General features: G+C 40.7%; 1 protein-coding gene across 5 annotated transcripts in view; it reads left to right on the top strand.

The window, feature by feature from the left end:
- The window catches only part of cux2b (cut-like homeobox 2b), a 177639-nt gene that overhangs the window by 40173 nt on the left and 117353 nt on the right, over positions 1-20113 (top strand). Inside the window, exon 2 of one of the 5 annotated variants that reach the window (XM_054773970.1) lies at positions 666-739. The exons of 3 other annotated variants lie outside the window; for them this stretch is intronic. The gene's annotated coding sequence lies outside the window, so the exon portion shown is untranslated. Of the gene's footprint in view, positions 1-665; positions 740-9895; positions 18726-20113 lie in introns of all 5 variants that reach the window. One more of the 5 variants, XM_054773968.1, reaches the window with a different exon arrangement.

The raw sequence follows: 20113 nt of genomic DNA on the forward strand, positions 1-20113 counted from the left end.
AAAGTGCTTTACGCACACTATAAACCTTGCAGTACAACCTACCACGGTGTTCCCAGCGTCAGTGAGTGACATGTGGGTGTTTTTTTTTCCAGCGGAGTTGAACAGCTGCCGCCATGTTAATGTCCAAGCAGAAGGTGTACTAATTCTACATTTGATGAAAGATTTGTCTGACCAAAACATGTAGATGTTAGAACTTGTATGCAGCCTCAATTACAAAGTGGTTCTATTCATACTCATTGCATTTGACTGAGTGCCAACTTTGACAAGCACCGGCAATCACTGGTGGAAGTTAGTTATGAATGCTCCAAATTAGTAGCAGAAATGAAAATCAGGGATATCGGTGACAATGTATTGGAAGATAAAGGGTCAATTTGGCCTCACAGCCCTGACGTAAATAGACAAGGACAAGTAGATAAGACAAAAGCAGTGAAGTGCCATTGTTCAACTACAAGCTGGATCTATTAATGCTGCACTTCAGCCAATAAGGACATATAATATCTGCCACTTGCTGTATGTATATGTGTATGTAGAAGTTCTATAAGTGGCTGATTGGTGTAGTGGGTAATGACTTTGGCACTTGGCACAGGGGACTGTGGTTGGAATCCCAGTCAAGGTAAATGGCAACATATGACAACATATATTATTGTTATCATTATTTTTTTCAGTAATACTGGCTCTCACAGTGTCTGCCAAGAAAACTTCTCAATTCTGCCTGGTCAAGTCCCAACTGAAGGCCCAGGTACCAAATGCACGGCTCACCACTGATAACTACACATCAACATAAATGATTAGTATTAGCAGCTACAACTGCCGTCATTATTTGAACTTTTATAATTTTTAATTTTGGCTGCACTGTGTTGTAGTGGTTTGCATGTTGGCCACACAGTCAGGAGATCTGGGTTTGAATCTCCTTTTGGACATCTCTGTGTGGAGTTTGCATGTTCTCCACGTGCGTGTGTGGGTTTTCTCCGCGTACTCCGGTTTCCTCCCACATTCCAAAAACATGCATGTTAGGTTAATTGGAGACTCTAAATTGTCCATAGGTATGAATGTGAGAGTGAATGATAGTTGGTCTGTATGTGCCCTGCAATTGGCTGGCGAACAGTCCAGGGTGTAGCCCGCCCCTCGCCCACAGTCAGCTGGTATAGGCTCCAGCATACCGCGACCCTAGTGAGGATATGCGGCATAGAAGATGGATGGAATTTTTTGTTTACTGTACCTGCGTTGTTTTGTGACTGAGTTAAATAAAAAAAACTCTGTTTGTCCAGTCCTATATTTTGTCATTGTAGTTTTCTTAAAAGTAATCTTAAAATATTGTCTCGTTCTCATGAACCCAATATTGTGTACCATCTTGTCTCGTGAGCTGAGTGTATATGCTGTTTTAGTGTTGTGCAAGCATACAAATATTTTACATGTAATTTTTTCCCTAAGATCGTATTTGTCCTCTCTTGTTGGAAAAAAGGGTTGTATATTTTTCGGTAGCAATTAGTGGATAGCAAAAAAAAAAAAGCTTTCCTAACGATTATAGTACCTATGTTTTTCATGCAGTATCATTCAGCAACAACTGAAGGATGCCGGTGGGATACAATGTGGTCATTTGTAGTTGTTGACATTAACACGAACAAAAATGGGTCCCTATGTAATCCCTGTTAGAGGGGAAAAAAGGAATTCTTTTGGATGTGTGGAAATTGTCCGTGCACCTGTGGCCCCCATGATTGCGTGCTGGAAACTCCAGTACTCTGAAGTTCATGTCTTTTTAATGTGTGAAATGATTTGCCTCAGGTCACACGATTGCCGTGAGGTTAAGGAAGGTTCATAAGGCCACATGCAGTGGCAGGTTAGCTGATTTGCTGTCCTATTTCCTCCCCTACCGTATAAACACAGACCCCCACACCTTCTTTTTTCCCCCCCCTCAGCACCAAACAGAACTCACACATAAAAATCTGACCCCAGAGCATTGCAGCACAGGTCAGACACTGAGATCAATGTGACTGACCCAGATACAGTCATCCACCCCTCCTACCCTCAGTGATTAGGCACAGTTTGCTTGTGGGGTAACTGCAGTTTTTGGAGAGCAGCAAGAATACTATCAGTGCAGACGTGAAATAGCTGCTGATTGTTAACCATCATGCACACTCCTGATCAAAATCTTAAGACCAGTTGAAAAATTGCTAGAATTTGCATTTTGCACATTTGGAGCTTAATGAGGTTTTAAGTAGAGCTACAATATGCAAAACCAAGAAGGGGGAGTGAGACAAAAACATTTGGAACTTGGAATTTAAACAAAAAAAACCTAAAACTGAATTGGTTGTTTATCACCTGATCGAAAGTTTAAGACCACAGACTATAAAAGCCAAAATCTGCTCAAAATTTTCATTTTCTGTCAGGCATTCACACTGTCATGCCCTCCTGTTGGCTAAAGCTAAGAAGCTTTCTCTTTTTGAATGTGGTTGGATTGTCGAGCTGCATAAGCAGCGCCTCTTGCAGCGTGCCATTGCTGCTGAGGTTGGGTGCAGTAAGACAGTCATTCTACATTTTTTTTAAAGATCCTGAGCATTATGGAACAAAAAAGTCAAGTGGTAGACCCCAAAAAATCACACCTGCACTGAGCCGTAGGATCCGATCACATTATTGTCCATCAAGACACAGGGCGGTCTTCCACCCAAATTAAGACCCTTACTGGTGCCGACTGCAGACCATCAGACGGGAAAAGGGTTTAAAAAACAAAAAAGGAATTGAAAGACCTCGTCGCCTTCAATTCCAAAAAACTACCTGTTTAGACTTTGCCAGGGAGCATCAAACATGGGACATTGAAAGGTGGAAAAAAGTTTTGAGAAAAATTTTTTCTTTGACGGTCCAGATGGCTTCCACCGTTACTGGCATGACAAGGAGAGCCCACCTGAGATGTTTTCTACCCGGCACAGTGGAGGGGGGTCCATCATGATCTGGGGTGCTTTTTCATTCAATGGAACACTGGAGCTTCAGGTGGTGCAGGGCCGTCAAACGGTGGATTACATGCAGATGTTGCAGCGGGCATCCCTCATGACTGAGGGCCCTTGTCGGGTTTGTCAGCAGGACAACGCTGCAGTTCACAATGCTCGCTTGACCAAGGACTTCTTCTGGGAGAATAACGTCACTCTTTTGGACCATCCTGCAAGTTCCCCTCATTTAAATCCCATAGAGAACATTTGGGGATGGATGGCAAGGGAAATTTATAAAAATGGCCATCAGTTCCAGACAGTTGATGCCCTTCGTGAAGCCATCTTCATCACTTGCAATGTTCCCACTAGCCTCTTGGAAACACTCGCATCAAGCATGCCCAAACCAATTTTTGAAGTGATTAACAAGAACGGTGGAGCTACTCATTACTGAGTCCTACTGAGAACATTTTTGGTTCTGGTTTGGAGAGTTTTTTTGTTATTGTTTGACGCCCATGGTGGGTTAATTAGCAGCCGCAATCAATAAAAAAATGCATGGACAGTGATTTGGGCACTAGATTTCTCACAACAATACAGTACAGGGCAAACAGACTAGTTTGTTACTTGCGATCTTGTACCAAAACTGAGACAGTGTATGAAAATTGAGGTAAAATTTTGGCAAAAATTGTGGACGAAAACTAGGGATGTCTTGATCAGCATTTTTGGCCTATGATCCTGATCAGATTTTTTTGTGGCTCAGATACAATCAACGAGCAAGATCCAGTACGAGCAAGAGTACTTGATGAACATCGATCGATTTTTCCTCCACATGTGACAGCCAATCAAAACCATGGGAGACTCATACAATTCACTCTGGATGTGAACGCGTTACTCATCAGTGTAGCTGGTCACAGCCGCTTGTCGCCACCCATGTGCAGGGTTTGCTATGCGTTGGTGATGAGTTTTCGCCAATTGCAGTTGTTTGCCAATCGCAGTTGTTTGTCGCCTTCCGTGTGTGGTGCCCATCTGTCCTTGCGCCACTTCCGCTTTCCGCCTTTTTTTTTTTTTTTTTTTTTGTGTTCCAGCATTTATTATTGACATTTATGAATAGATTAATAATCATCAATGTCCGCATCGCGATGCATCTAAGAATCGATTATTTACCCCAGGCCTAGTATCTGTACCTCTATCAGTATTGATCTCACAAATGATTTTAAAAAAAGGCAAAAACTGTCCTGATCCAGACAACGAAAACCAAAGCATACAGAAATTTTGGTGTACAAAAAGTGTGGTTTGACTGTACAGTGGTTCCCACAGCGTTGCAATCTACTTGTGGTGGTGGCATGGTGATGTCATTGTCTAATTTGCATAATTGGCTGAAACAAAACAAGTCTGTTTAGAAATACAAATGAACTTTCTTCTGTTGCATCTTTTTGTATTTTTACTTCTTTTTGTGTGTGTGTGTTTTTTTTTTTTATATACTGACACAAGCAAGATGGAGCCGCCTATGGGGGGGTGCATGATGATGCTGTCTAATTTTTTAGTTATTTTTATGGACATTTTGGGAGACAAAAAGTGAACCACAACACGAAAAGGAAAAAAAAAAATTAGAAATACAAATTAACTTTCATCTGTCGCTTTTTTACAATTTTTTATGTCACAAGCAAGACTGAGACTCCTATGGGGGGGGACTCAGTGGGGGCACAGCAGCCAAGAGTGTAACATGAAAGCGATACGTGCTCCCATGATACAGTCGTCAAAATTGTCCAATAAGACCAGAAAAAGTTGCTAGATTTGTCGCTAGTCGCTTTTTTGAAATACAGAATTTAGAGGGGTCTGAATACTCGCTGAATATAGCGATAAGGTGCGTATGAGGTGTATTAAGAAGCAGCGTTACAATGCCGTCTACTGTACAGAGTTGTAAGGACAAGCTAAATCCCCAGTCCCATTATAATGTGTTCATGAGGGAGGGCGAAAAGGCTGCCACAATTAAATGAATGTATAGGAAACCCTAATATAAGCAGTAATATTCTGCAAGATTCATTTTCCAATGTGTAAATGTGTCTTGTTTTCTCTTCAAATCCACTAAAAAGGAACAAAAAGAAGAGCGCCTCTAAAAATCAATTGCTTTGCTTTAGTTTTTAGGTGAGTTTATAAGCTGTGTTGGTTGGAAGGAATGATGGAGATGTTTGTGTAGCCCCCCTGTGATGCTGCGCCTGTTGTACTTGTCTCCCCCATCACAGCCCTCTGCACCCTCCAAGCCCAGTAATGAGTTGTATTACACGCTCCGTGGTGGGAATGTCTTGTGTGAGGAGGCTGTGTTCAATCTTTGTGCTATGAATAGGGGGGAAGGGGAATGCACTTTGTGTGTCTTTTTGAGGGGCACTGGATTGAAACTGGGTGCACCGACTGAAGCTGATGAGGGGGCGCGAGCTTGAGATGAACGTGTTGATGCTCGGCAGCCAGTTAAACACTGCGGTCGGTTTGCGGGCCTTCATGCAGACATGTATCTGATTGGATGTCTGCTGTTGCTCTCTGTGTCTCGACTGCAAAGGGGTGAGGTTCAAGCGCATGAGACTAGCAAGGGACATAGCTATGGGCTAAGTGATTTCATGAGGCTCAGGTCTTATTCCCTTTTGTAGGAATGCATTTTCTACTGAGATGGCAACAAACCAAAACATATTCTGTAATCTTCTGTTATTTTACATACAAATTGCATCCTGGGCAACACATTTATCATTGCTCATATTCAGCCCACTCTTAAAGGAAAAATGTTTCTGAGATGACTAATGGATACCTCCATAGTACAATTGTGTGAGTTGGGAGTGCTTTCTCTTCTATACTCCAAATTTCCCTTGCTTTCCCTTTGCCAGACAAGTAAACTACCGTTCTTAAACTGTTCAATGTGCTTTGAAAAGGAAAAAAATGCAAACTAATGCTTCTTAAAATGGCAATGTTATATCTCAGTGGTTCTTAACTGGTGGGTCGTGGATGCATTCTGGGTGGGTCGCAGACAGCAAATCAAAAATGACATTAACATATGTAATATACAACTGATGTCTGACATAAGTAAATTTGAACAATATTTTAGTCATCTTCCTCCTTGGTATATGTTCATTGTATGTTTATGAGAAATATCTGATTTTGTGGTATTTTTGATATTTAAGTTTGTATTTATGCATTATTTGTACACATGCATTTATCATGTTCTTCCTCATTTCGCTGATAAAATGCCTTAATAAATCCTTCTAAAATGCACTTTGGACATCAAATTATGTGTATTATGACCGATGACAGGCCATTTTAAAAGAACAAATACATTTGCTTGGTTTGACTTAAATAAAAGTATAAAAAATGTAAAGAAAATAAACTTAATAGTAATAAAAGCACTCTTTTATGACTTCATTCTGACCTAGGCACATAAATAGCAGTGCAGTTCCAACACCATATACTGGATGTATCTCCAACTTGTCCACCAAGTCCTTCTAGTCCATCGGAATGACACTTCCTCATTGTCACTAGACGGCCGCGAGATGCATTCATGGACACTCTGAACATCATAATACCGTCTTTATTATGCGTGTATGTGTGGCCTAAAACAGAAATACAGTCGCCCATGGCTACATTGCTGTTCGAACATCAGTCCCTCACTCTCTCATGTTTTTTTATTTTTATTAATTGATAAAGTACAGCTGTTCCGTGGTTGACAGTGGACTAATATTAGTCAAAAATGTTGAAAAAGAAGTTACATGTAGTATTCTGGCCACTAGGTGTCAATAATATTAGATTAGATTACCTTCACACTGCATGTAGTCTTCAATGGCATGTCTAACATGACATAGTTCTCCTTCCATTTCTCCTCCCATTCCATGTGGAAGTGGTAAAGTGGTAAATATGGGGGCTAAGTAGTTAGCTCGGTAGCTTGCTATGCTAGCGGCAGATGTGTCCTGTGTCCCTGCAGTGATCCCATAGCCTGTGCATTATTACAGGTGAGCAATGTGTTTTAAACGAAGAATAATAGTGTGACTAAGACAAAGAATAAGAGTAAAAAGGTGGCTATAGGGGTGTTATTTCATCTCTGCAAGGCTCTAATAATAATAAACACAATGCATTTAAAAAGTCAGAAACAAGTTTTCTATGTTTTAACTACAAAAATATTCCATTTATTATTATTGAATCCTACGTTGCGGAAATTCACTTAACGCAGCCTGGTCTGGAACCAGTTAACCACGATAAACGAGGGATGACTGTACAAAGAAAAACAATAAGTGGATATATACTCACTTTGTAACTCGTAATGCGGAAGTACAATTGCATTTAAGTATGCTCGGAAATACCATAAAATACACTCAAAGCGTGTGATTCAAATGTTCTGCTACTATTAAAGAAACTCGTGTTAGATTAAATAGATTTTCAACTGTGTATGGTATTTTTTAGCCTCATTTAAATTTTCAGTTGAATATACGTATATACTGTATATATTGATTTGCTGGCGACCCCTGAAGGGAAAAGCCAAAAGGAAAAGAAGAGATTAGGGCTGTAACGCTTTAACAGACGTTTCCTTTCACAGCACTATTTTTCTTGACGCGCGATTAACGTGCGCACATCCTGTTTGACCCCGTCACTACGCAATACCACAACATTTGCCTGGAACGCAATTGGTGCAGAGAACTATGTCACTTCCTCCTTTAGCAAATTTTTCAGACTGTGCTTCTGCGACGTCATGTGCTGTAGTAGTTATTATTTTTAAATGTATGAACATGAATGGTCAATAACCATACTTCCTATATGTAATATGTTGGGAGGTTACTTTAAGAGTCACTCTTGTTAAAAGACTTCGTTAGCATGCGGATGTTACTATCGTCTTATGACATCCACCAAGACTGAGCTATGTAAAAACTTAAGCAATGCACGTAGCGCAGACATAAACGTCATATCCGGTTACGTATAACACATAAATAAACAGATTAAAACACATAAAATGCAGTGATATTTCAATGTAAACAACCATAAGCACATTGCACTGATGGACTAATCTAGAGGATTCAGCAAGAGGTTTTTTTGTAAATGGAGAAATGCCATCCATCCAAACATATCTTACATATCATCACTCATGTTGTAATTTCTCAATTTTCCATCTTTCTTAATAACGTTTTTGGGAGTGGGGGGGGTGTATATTGTTTGCTGCTGTAAAATAGATCGACGGATGGCGTAGATTACACATGCCTAACATGTGACTGCGGAAAACTAGGCCGACCGGATGTGAACGCGTTCTGCACATGCGTACAACCCAGTTGAACCGATTGCATTTCGGGTACGTATTGCGTGGTGACAGGTCCCCTCGGCCCACACCGTCGCTGAGGAAAGGCAATGGCGTGGCAGCTGATGTGAAGCCAGAAGCGGGAAAAAATATTTAGCAGAAATGGGCAAAGAAAAGGATATTACTTCCCAGCCCTGACAGATGCCTCTCTCGACAAGACCAAAGTTATTTGTGTCGCTGTGGGTCCAGTTGTCACGAAGTATGTCGCTGAGAAGAAGAGAGAAGTTAGTGGTGCACTGCAAAATGAATACAGAGCCACCATCCGCTAGTACGAGCCTGCAGGACTTTCAGAGCAAATATGTACATTATTATTATAATATGAGGTGGAAAAAAAAACGAAAAATACTGTGAAGTAGTCTTATATGTGCATCGTGGGAGAAGATGTATTGCATTTAAGTTCCCGCTTAAAAGAAAAAAAAAGTGCCCACTTACGTTGATGTCAACACACATGGCCGACGGCTTTTGTCAACATAAAATTAGAGAGGCAAAGGGATCAATTTGATGAAAAATGTGTCAGTTTATGTTGACGAGTGTTGTAGTATTGTAACTATTGTAACTTTATCATTATTACTCCCATGCAGATTTGTGGTTATGTCGAAATCAATTAAAAAAAGAAAGGGGCAACAGTAAGGAAACTGCCACTTACCCCAGCGCAGCGGAGTAGAACCAAAGGTCGCTTCTTCTTGGGCAGCGGATGTTTTTCACAAATGCGTGCACAAACGGAGGAAAACAATGTCAACAAACTGCTGTAGGTTGAAAAATCCTTTATTATCTCTCATTCTTTGTGTTCTTCCATGTCTCTGGCAAAAGTCACAAGTAAATGTGCAGAAAATGGCTAGTTTATCTAGTCGACAACGAAAATGGGTCAGTTTCTGTTGACGTGCTGTAGTATTGTTATAAGTATTGTTATCAGAAGAACCTAAATACAAATATGCAAAAATTGAGGAAAGTTGTGTTAAACTGGCGATGGTTCAAAAATTCTTTATTATCCATCTCCTTATGTTTCTGGTGAAAGTCACAAGTACACGTGCAAGCAAAGGCTAGTTTTGGTTATGTTGACAACCACCTATGTCGACATAGTCAGCCAGTTCGAGGGGCGTCAACTTAAACAGGTTCCACTGTATTAGCTAACAGACACGGCAATGTAGATCTCTTTTTCCTGGTCATGTCACACTTTTGCTCAGCCGCTTGTTGCCAGGCAGACTTCATAGGGCTCAAGTATAACTACCTCATGGGCCAATAAAAATCTGCCATATGCCAGTTATCCCCAAATTAGCAGCAGGAGCCGCTGTGCCCTTTGACAGAGGGTCAGAATCACAGTCAGACAGACCCCCCCCACTGAGGATATTATTATTATGTATACTTTCAGTGGGAATCGTGCTTTAGCTTGTTAATCATCATCCTCTGCTGTAGAGAATAATGTTTGCATTTTGCATGTGCAGTGGCAGGCTGTAATACAGCAAGGTTTTGAAGCAGAAGCAGGTCTCTAATCTCACTGGAGACGTCCCTTGGAAGCTCTGTGTGTTCATCCCGATGCATGGCTTGGATGCAGTCTGCCACACTCCAACCTGCCGCTGGGGTAGAAACATGCAGAGGCTCTGGCAGCCCCACTCTGTTGTGCTCTACTTGCTCCTGACGGGTTTTGTTGTCCCCGCAGTTTCCAAGCTTGTCCTGGGAGACATCCTGACACCCGAGTTACAGATGGGAGGCATTGGACCGAGGAAGCCGGTGTCACAGCGTAGATTGGAATTCACAGCTGGGATGGAACATCAAACAAATTTGCAATCTTACATATGCTTTTTACTGTTTGTTCACCCAGCTGTTTCCTTGTTTTGTCCCCCTTGTCCTGTCATGGAAACCTGGCTGGGGTTGGCTCCTAATAATCTGTTATTTGTCCCATGTGACTCCACAGTTTGTTAGACTGGATATGAAGTATTATCCATGCTGCAGTCTCATTGTGCTTGCTGACTCAGAACAGCTCCGTATTTTGGATCTTAATGTTTGTGCTTGTTCTGTTGATTATGAAGCAACACTATCAAAGTAGAGCACAGGACGTACTCCACTACAGTATAAATGGCGATGGCAGAATTATTCCCAGTCAGTTAAGTGTCCTTTGATTCCTTTGCAAGTTTAATCTGCAGAAATCAATAAGAGGATACGTGTTGGGCGTGGGAGTCAACAACGACCCTGTTTGATGGGTAAAGGGACAACCAAATGGATGATGTGGGGGAGCATTCATCTTTCTTTAGGCAAATTGGGCTGCTAGGTCTCGACTAATTGATTGATCGTGCGACTTGCTGATACAATCAAAGGCTGGCCTGATTTATGGCGATAAATCGATTGATTGATGCGGTTTGCTGCTGCGGGGTAGGTGGGTGATGTTTGCGAGAGGCGGGGGGAGGACACCTCCTAGTCAGTCATCCATCTTGCTGCAGTCAGCTTTGTTGGTTTAGTGTAGTATTAAGAAATGCCTGCATGTCCCCGCTGACATTTCCAATGAGCCGCCTGGCTATGACCCGCTCCAGATTAACCTCCACTTGTTCTCATAAGGACTGCTGATATTAAAAGATGGGGAACAGCAGCAGTTGGGGATGCAAAGATGAAGTGTGACGTTCTGGTTCACGGTTTGCATAGATCATTAGGGAAAAGCACAAAAATCAATTGCACATTCCAGAGTGAATCAAAACAAATATCTTGAGCAGCGTAATGCGATGCTGCTTGTTGACTCTTCCAAGATTACATTTAGCCGAGTGTTTAAATGCTGATTTACAGTAAGACGGAGTCCAGTCCCTCCACCCGCCTGCCTGTTCAGAATATGAAATTAAAGTTGAACACTGAATCTCCAGAAGGGGGAGGAGGTTTGTGGACGCGTGGGCAGTGTAGCATCAAATAGATTTTGTTTCCTCTCGTGTAAACGCCTAATGTGCGCCGAGTGCCCTGACACAGATGAATGTAAGGAATTTGCTGTAAAGACTTAACGGCCCTTTTGAGAGACAAGGCTATGAACCGGTAGTGTGGAACGTGCATCAGCTACCGCACCCACTTCACCAGCATGCAACACACCCTGTACATTGGGGAACTTATTGTTTCTTGCGTCAGAAAAGGTGACAATCATTTCACAAACCTATACCGCACTGTGTACAATGTTATGACGAAAAAGCATTTTGCGCTTGTATGCTTTATACAGTTCACATGGATGTTCTTACCTTTTACAGTGATGACGTTGAAGTAGTGCCTGTACTACCATGCTGAAAACACTTTTAACTCCACAGACCGCTCTGGCTCGCCATTGTTGCATCAAGTTCTCTTGTGTGGCTTAGAGATGTGATGTTCGCGAACGAGTCGAGTCATTTGAATGGCTCTCTTAAGTGAACGATGAGAAATGATTCCCAGTTGCATATAAGAATGGCTTGTTCTTACTGTATATGTTATGTAGTGGAACCTCTGTTTTTGTATTTTGAGTTTTTTGTCTGATCGAATTAATGACTAATTATTTTTCCCACAGGAAATAATGTAAATACAATTGATCCGTTCCAGACACCCGAAAGTATTAACAAAAAATACATTTTATTGAGAATAATTATAGTTTTACACACAAAAAACAAAGCGAAATACCGCAATTTCCTGACTATTAGCCGCTACTGTTTTCAAACAACGATGCGGCTAACTTATGGCTAAAAGAACTACCATGATTCTTAGAGTGCTAAAAACGGAAGGTAGTGCATTTCCGCAATAGAAGCTGATACCACATGTTTTGAAGTCTGATGCAGGGATCACGTTTTGATCTGACAAATCTTAAGTAAGTTTGATGAAGTGTAAAATTACTTTAGCTTCTGCTTGGACTGCAGCAGCTGTTGAACCCTGATGGGAGTGTGATGCAATCACAAAGTATATGAGGGAGGATTGTAGGTTCATAGTGCGCTTTTCTTGTTCAGTTCTTAATGATATTCTTAATAATAAAGCTCATAAGAATTTGATTTAAGAGCTGATATCTAGCAAATTCCATGGTTTTCTTGATAACCAAAATCACTTCCGTTCTTACATGAATAGCTATAGCATTATACTGCCAAAAAAATGAACTCTTATGAGCTATTTTTGTTGTCATTGTTATATTTGTCCAAACAAATGTACCTTTAGTTTTATCAGGCATTAAAATGAATCAGAAACTGAAGAAACAAGGATGGCCTAATCCTTCTTTCCATAACTGTAAAATTCAATTCTGAATCCCCGATGTCACTTCCTGTCCACACGTCCGGAACAAATTTACTGCAACACACACAAGCACAAGTCTTACTTATGTCTGATTATATATACTATATTGAGTAATGGGAGTTTAAAGTTGATTACAGAGGTGTTATTTCATGTCTAGAGGGCTCAAATAATGTTAAAAACCGTATTTAGAAGATCATAAACAGTTGGGTTTTTTTTAATGCTCTATCTACAAAAATATTCTATTTATGAATAAGGAATCCTAGTTCGGGGAAATTCACTTATCACGATCTTGTCTGGAACCAATTAACCGCAGTAAACGAGGATTACTGTATCTGTGAATCAGTTCTCATCGTTCATTTAAAAGAGCTGTTCAAAGCACTTGAGTCCTTCGCAAACGTCACACTTCTGAGCGACCCGGTAGATATCATTGCACCACGCACCACATTTCACCCCTGTAATTCATGGCATTGTAACGTTTCAAACAGTAATTAATTACTGGAAAACGGTTACTGCTGTTACTCTCAGCACTGGTTATGACTGGGGATGTGTACCGATATTATACTGGCATAAAAATGAAATATTGGTTCTTGTAATTTTTTTCAGCTGGTGATGATATCGGCGAGGAAGTGATGACGTGCTCAACACACGGCAACAAGCTTGCTAGCTCACTATGTCCGCGGTCTGGAATTATTTACATGTTTGGCCTTTGGATTGTAAATATGTGTAACTGACCGTCTTAATAAGATGTCAGCTGATGTGCAAGCTCAGCATGACAAAAGAACGGCGTCACATCATATAGCCGTCAAGAGTCCATAGACGGAACAATACATTTAAGGCCTTCACACAGAAAATACCGCAATGAAAGCGCTGGTTATGCGATGGGGAAGTAAAACATCTTCCTTTAATTGATCATGATGTTTTCCTGACTTATGTTGAGAAAATTTTTCTTACATTTACAGTATTTGTCATATTTTGCACAAGCAGTGTTTATTTGTGACATTACAGTAAAATAACCATAATGTGTTCATTAATTACACCAGATGTAATCGATATCTATCAATTGTTATCAACATTGGTAATGAAGTGCTGGACAATATAATATTATAATATTGGTATATTGGATCTCTGTAAATAATTGAGCATTTGTAGTTGACACATTCACTTGACCAAGGCTCACATTCGCTTATCTTAGTATGCAAGAGCTACTGTGCTGCATAACGGGGCGGTTTCTAAAACAATTCATGTATAAACTGCCCTTTTAAGTGTCTGCTCCCATTCTGCTGCACTGGTACAGATCTTGGAGCCTTTGTGACAGCACTCAAAGCGCCAAGCTTCTTGTTGTCAGCACTAGTTTTATTCCCACTCTCACCGCTCTATTTAGATTCCTTTTATTTTTGGTTCAAATGCCGTAAAATGAAAGCACCATAGAGAGAAGAGGAGGGTAAAGTAGCGTTCCCTCCGTCTCAGACAGGTGGCCTCGGTTTCATGTCGCCGGGCCCAAGGGACACTATAACTGAGCGAGAGGAGGGACCACTCTGAGCGCTACGCAGGTGGTGCGAAATGTGCCCCCCCTCACCCTCCACACCTGAAATATTCAGATTCTTCCAGCAGCGGAGCTTTGATCTCGCTGCAATCGACAGGGGAAAATGGAGAGCGTACGGGGGAGAAAACAACAAAAACAAGAGGAAGAGCAGCACACCTGAGAGCGAACAGATTGACATTTCTTAAGAGAGAATAAACAATGGCAGGTTCGCCGTGTTGCATTACTCCTTTACTCTAGCTCACCGGCTCAGATAAAAGTGGGCCATTGCGGTGATTGCTGTTTCTTGAGAGCCTTCCTCCTCTCTTACCAACTGACCTGAATGTTGGAGCTTCAGAGACAAAACATCCCCTCTTCACTGTTACCTTTACTTTGAAAGGAAACAGGAAAACAAACCTTGTCCTTTTTATTTAATAGTTCAAAACGGACACGGTCTTGTATTTTCTGCTGCGTCCCCTCAAGCTACCAGTTCTGTTGGATCTCCTTCAGTTTGTACCGTTCCTCTGCAACTGAGGTTATTGTGTCTTTTCTCAGGCGTCACCCCAGCAGTCAGCTAATGAATCATAAGACTGTGTAATTAGTCATTGAATGTACCACACCTTGACAATAGCCACCCTGATTGTAACCATGCGGTTTGAAAGAAACAGAACAATGGATGGCCCTAATGATGATAAATAAGGTGTTTTAATTGGCCTTCATGTAACATATTCACCTTTTAGAAATTGTGTTGAGAAGACATTGTTTACAGCTAGAGGGCATATACATATATAGTAGATCTACGCTTTTTGCAGGGGTTCCGTTGCGGACCACATAGCGAATATCTGCAAGTTCGACACCCCACTCCAAACTCTCCTGCCATGTTCACTCGCAACACAATCCATACACACTTAGTATAAAATGTATGTAGGTAAGGAGGGAGGTGCTCACCACTGATGAATGATAATGTAAGACGATAATTTCCAACGTTTTTTCTTGTGAGCTACTTTTTCAAAATGAAAATGGCCGAGAGCTACTCATTTTTGTGACATTTATCTTCATATCTTATTTTAACCAAAACAAACTCAATATGCATGTTTTACCAGAACACTAACAAAATGTTGGGATTCAAAAACATCAAAAACACTTCAAAAACATGGTGTAGCCCTTAGCCCTTAGTGCTGATGGATAGACGGCCAGAGAAGGCGTTTTTCCATGTTACGTCTACATAATTAACACTGTTTGCGTGTTGTAATTCAAGTATATTCACTCCTGATCAAAATTTTAAGACCAGTTGAAAAATTGCAAGAATTATCTTTTTGCACTTGTTGGATCTTGAGGTTCTAAGTAGAGCTTCAAAATGCTGCTGCAAACAAGCATTAAAGTGAAACAGGCTGTTCATCAGCTGAGCAAAAGTTTTAAGACGCAGCGCAGCAGACGCAGCAGACGCAGCCTCACTGTGTTTAGTACCGACTCTCGGCAGGAGACCATTCCCTGAGGTTCCGAGATGGCTCATGCGGCTCTTGCATGTCAGAGATGTTCTTTTCCTGCTTCGGGACTCGAGCAGCAGCTTTCTGGTTATACTGCAGCTGTTTTACGTCGTGTTTAGCAAGCCCAGTGAGAAGGCAGTTTTTGCCTCATATTGATATTATTTTGAATATGGGGGGATTAGACCCTTCATAATGATCCAATGATGTGTTTACTTATACCATATTAGTGCATTTTCAGCAAGGATCTTGTGCATGTGAATCAAAGCAGGTGTTTTTTGGAATTAAAAAGACGTGTTGACAAGTAGGCTGTCCTCTGCCGCATCAAGTGCCAAAAATCTTCAAAATGAAGCGCACTATGACGAATAATGGCTGACAACACTGGTCACACCTTTTGCTAATGATCATAACGCTCATTCACATTCCTTCCTTTTGTAAGATTTAGCATGCTGTTTGAAGACAACTTGACATGCTGGGGATTAATTATTTGGGAAGATTTATCAGGCATACCATTCCTGAGTTTAGAGAGCTGTCAGAATGAAATGTAGTTTTACGTTAGGTAAGTCCCAACCATCTGCGTATTTCCGCATCGGTGAGTCAGTTTTGCCACACAGTGGACATTTGCAGAGAGGGTGTGGGTGATACAGTCAGTAGTCTATACAGGACGCTTTTCCCGTCAGGGGTCACCACAGCAATTGCGTTATTAGTGCGGATGTTCCGATCATGGTTTTATGCTGCTGATTCCGATGCCGATCATCCATGAGTGAAATCGGCTGATACCGATCACATTGATTAAGCGTCAATTTTTAAAATGTACTTTTTCAAGAGAACATACTGTATATCACTGGTGAAGCGAACCGACGATCAGACGCCTTCTTTAGTCTTATGAATTCAAATATTTTTTTGGTTATTTGCTATACACTTCTGACTGTCACGCACATATGGGCAAGTGTCCTGAGATTTGGCTCCATTAGCTGCCGTTTGACTGAAGATCACATCGTGAGCCTCAAACTCACCATGCTCCGTCAAGTGTTTGTTCTTCAAATGTTATATTCAATTAAAGCTTTTTAATGTGCTAATCCGGCGAGATATTTTTCGTGGCATATTTTGCAGGGTGCAAAATTTATATCACACTCACAAACGACAGGTAAGGCCCACCGGGCAGACATGATTGTTTTGGTTTGGTACGGCTGCGCAGTGTGAAGGAAAGTGGGCGGGAGAGGTTGGCTACTGGCTGCTTGCCGCAACAGTACGAGCCAGAGTTGATCGGCGTTGAAAGGCATTTATCGGCTTATGACGATCACATGGAAATCGTCCGTTTTTGATTGCTGGCCGATTGATCGGCGCATCCCTAGTGATTTGTTTGTTTTTTATGCCGGATGCCCTTCCTGATGCAACCCTGTCATTTACGCCTATTGTTCTGCAGACAGACAAAAATCATCGTGAATCATATGTCCATGAGCACTCTTAAATAACCTGAATCTTTGGCTCGTCTTATTTTTTAGACACAAAATACTTTCATGTGGATAGTCTGTAGACGTACTGTAGATTGATTAACCTTCCATCATAAATAAATGGAACCCGTTTAAGTCAACACTCCATGGACTGGCTGACCTATGTCGACATAACCCAATGACAATGAATTAGTGACAGTTTTAACTCGACCGACCGCTTGGGATCGAGTTCTCTTGTGTGGCTTAGGGATGTGAGGTTCGCCAACGAGTTGATTCTTTTGAACAGCTCTTTTAAGTGAAAGATAACTGATTTCCGGGTTGCTTACAAGAACGGCTCATTCTTATATCTTATGTTTTTATATTTGCGAATTGGTTCGCATCGTTCACTTAAAAACGCTGTTGAAAGATTCGACCAGGTTGCGAACATTTGTAAAGCACAAAGCTAAAAATAATTTATTATTATTACAAAACCATGTAGCACAAGCAATTGTGCCTATTTTTGTTTCATTTGGAGAAAATTGGGGGTTGAGTGAACTTTTGATTGACCGATAAAATAATATGTAATAACTCAAATGAAAAGTAACCATTTTAATTGCACGAGTTTGTTTTTTATGACATTTTTGCAGAGCTGCTGGAAATGTGAATTTCTTTTGGAGATGAATAAAGTATCTATTGATCTACAAAACAGCACAAACGCATCACAAATGATTGGGGCTATTTGAGCAGAGTTTCTTCGTGACGCAGGTACTACCTCGACATCATTGGGTTATGTCAACAACTGCTTATGTCGACATGAGTCAGCTAGTCCAAGGGGCGTCAACTGAGATGGGTTCCATTGTGCTATGTTATTTTATATACGGTGAAAGGATAGTCAATCTATATCTACTGTACATACAGTGTATTTACATTAAGCGTTACCAAGGCCTACCAAGAAGACATGAGCCAGAGTTTCACGGTACATCTCTATGAGCAAGCCTTAGAGCGGATAAAATTTAGATATTAGTGCATAATAACGCACCACATTTTGTGGCAGTAACGGCATTGGAACATTTGAAATAGTCATTAAATAGATTACCCGTTACTGGAAAACAGTCTATGTGTTAGTAACACTGTTATTTTTAATGCTGTTACTCCCAACACAAACCAAAACCGAAACTAGCCATTGCTTGCACATTTACTTTGGCAAGAGATCTGAGGAGAATGGATGATAATAAAGGATTTTTGAACCAACTGCAGTTTGTTGTCCTCCACTTGTGGATATCTGTGTTTTGATTAGGCCTGTCACAGTAACAAACTTTGCTGGACGATAATTGTCCTACAAATTATTGTTGATCATCGATATTATTGACAACATTTTGAGAACATTTTTTCATGAATTATATGGCAAAGTAATGATAGTACATCGTATCAAAAGCAATAAACTTTAATTTCTCAAGGGTATTTAAAATTGTAATTGGGATGTTAAGAGCTTTTAAAACAAAAAAAGACAAAAAAAACTCAATGAAAATAAAATGGACTCTGTCTTTGTTAAGGAAAAAAAACACTCCAATAAAAACCACACACACACACGCAGTTATGTAGTGTATTGAAGGGGGCTGGACCACATGTGTTTCTGATGTCCTTCAACATGTTTTCTTTCACTCAGTTATACAAGTCAGGAATTGCTGTTTGTGACATGTACATGTATGTTCTCCCAGGCATTCCGTACTGTCTGTCAAACATTTCTAACATTTCCCGAAATGTTGCATTTCTTTTGCAATGTAGCAATCGACACTGACTGACTCTCGGGACGAAGGCTCCTTTCCACCTGCGTTTGAGGTGTGCATACAAGTTGGTCGTATTCCCCTTCTTCCTCGTCACCGCTTTCGAACAAATGCGCTACTTTCGGCGGTGTTCATGCTCTCACCTTGTTCATTCTGTTTAAAAGGTCGGCAAAAATTATCAATTTTTTTTTTTAATCGTTCGATTAATTGATTTACCGATTTTCGTGACAGGTCTAGTTTTGATTCTTCTGTATTCTTGAGTATAACAGAGCAGCTGCAGTAATTCTGTTGTATGTTTTGACTGCAATGATAATGAAGCTTTCATACATGCACAAATCCTGATTTGCCATTTTTTAAAGTTCTAAGCTTACTTTGCACTCAACAGGAAGTCACTGTGTGCATGTTTTAATGCTGTGTAACTAGTCGGTAGTTGTGTTGCAGTTGTTGTTTTACGCTGCTTAGCGATAATGATAACAGTAACAATACAGCTGTCCCTTGTTTATCGCGGTTCATTGGTCCACACCCGACAGCGATAAGTAAATTTCCGCGAAGTATTATTTGTTATTTAAAAATGGAATATTTCCGTAGTTAAAGGGTCCCTGACATGATTCATCAACTTTGCTTAAATATGTTATATGTTGTTTATAATTATGTTCTACATTGTTCAATTTTTGAAAGCGAACTAGATCACAGCTCAGCCTCATTTCCGGAAGTGACGTCATCGGGGTAACACCACTCAACTAAAGTAAAGTAAACAAACGTTTCTAGAGGTAGATCGTCAACTTTAAGTATATTTTTCATCAACATAGTAGTCATGCCAAAATGTTGCGTTGCTGCTGGATGTTCATAATTTCCAAGTGATACTGTGAGTTTGTGTTCTTTTCCAAAAGAGGAAGGTTTTAGACAACAATGGACAAAGCAAGTGCACAGAACGAGAGACATAGGCCCACCTCGAGTTCTGGTCTTTGCACTGATCATTTTCCTGGCGATTGCTCCGAAGGAACACCTTTAGAAGAAGCATTTGGCTTGGAAGTACGGTATAAACACATTTTGAAAAATGATGCTATTCCACTGGTACACAGGAAAAAAACAAGAAATTGAAGAACAACCACTATGTCAAAATTGTCACGAGAATAAGTCATGTCTTGTTTACGTAACGTCTTCTTAACACTATTCCACGATAGCGACAAGGCTGCAAAGCATTGTACATGTTATATAAACATCTTTTGACAGTGATACAGTATATTTACTGTGGGGGACAGGGCGGCGGCGACGGCGAACATTCATCCAAAACATACTTCCATATATACAATAAAACAGGCTCTAAAAACCCCTTTACGCTCATTAAGAAACTGGTTTAAAACAACAGTTGAAGGATAAGCAACTACAGAGTAACTTACACTTACCATTCTGTGTTTTGAAGGCGAACAATCTTCATCTCCA

Source organism: Dunckerocampus dactyliophorus, chromosome 4 (genome assembly GCF_027744805.1).
Source record: "Dunckerocampus dactyliophorus isolate RoL2022-P2 chromosome 4, RoL_Ddac_1.1, whole genome shotgun sequence".
Classification (NCBI taxonomy): domain Eukaryota; kingdom Metazoa; phylum Chordata; class Actinopteri; order Syngnathiformes; family Syngnathidae; genus Dunckerocampus; species Dunckerocampus dactyliophorus.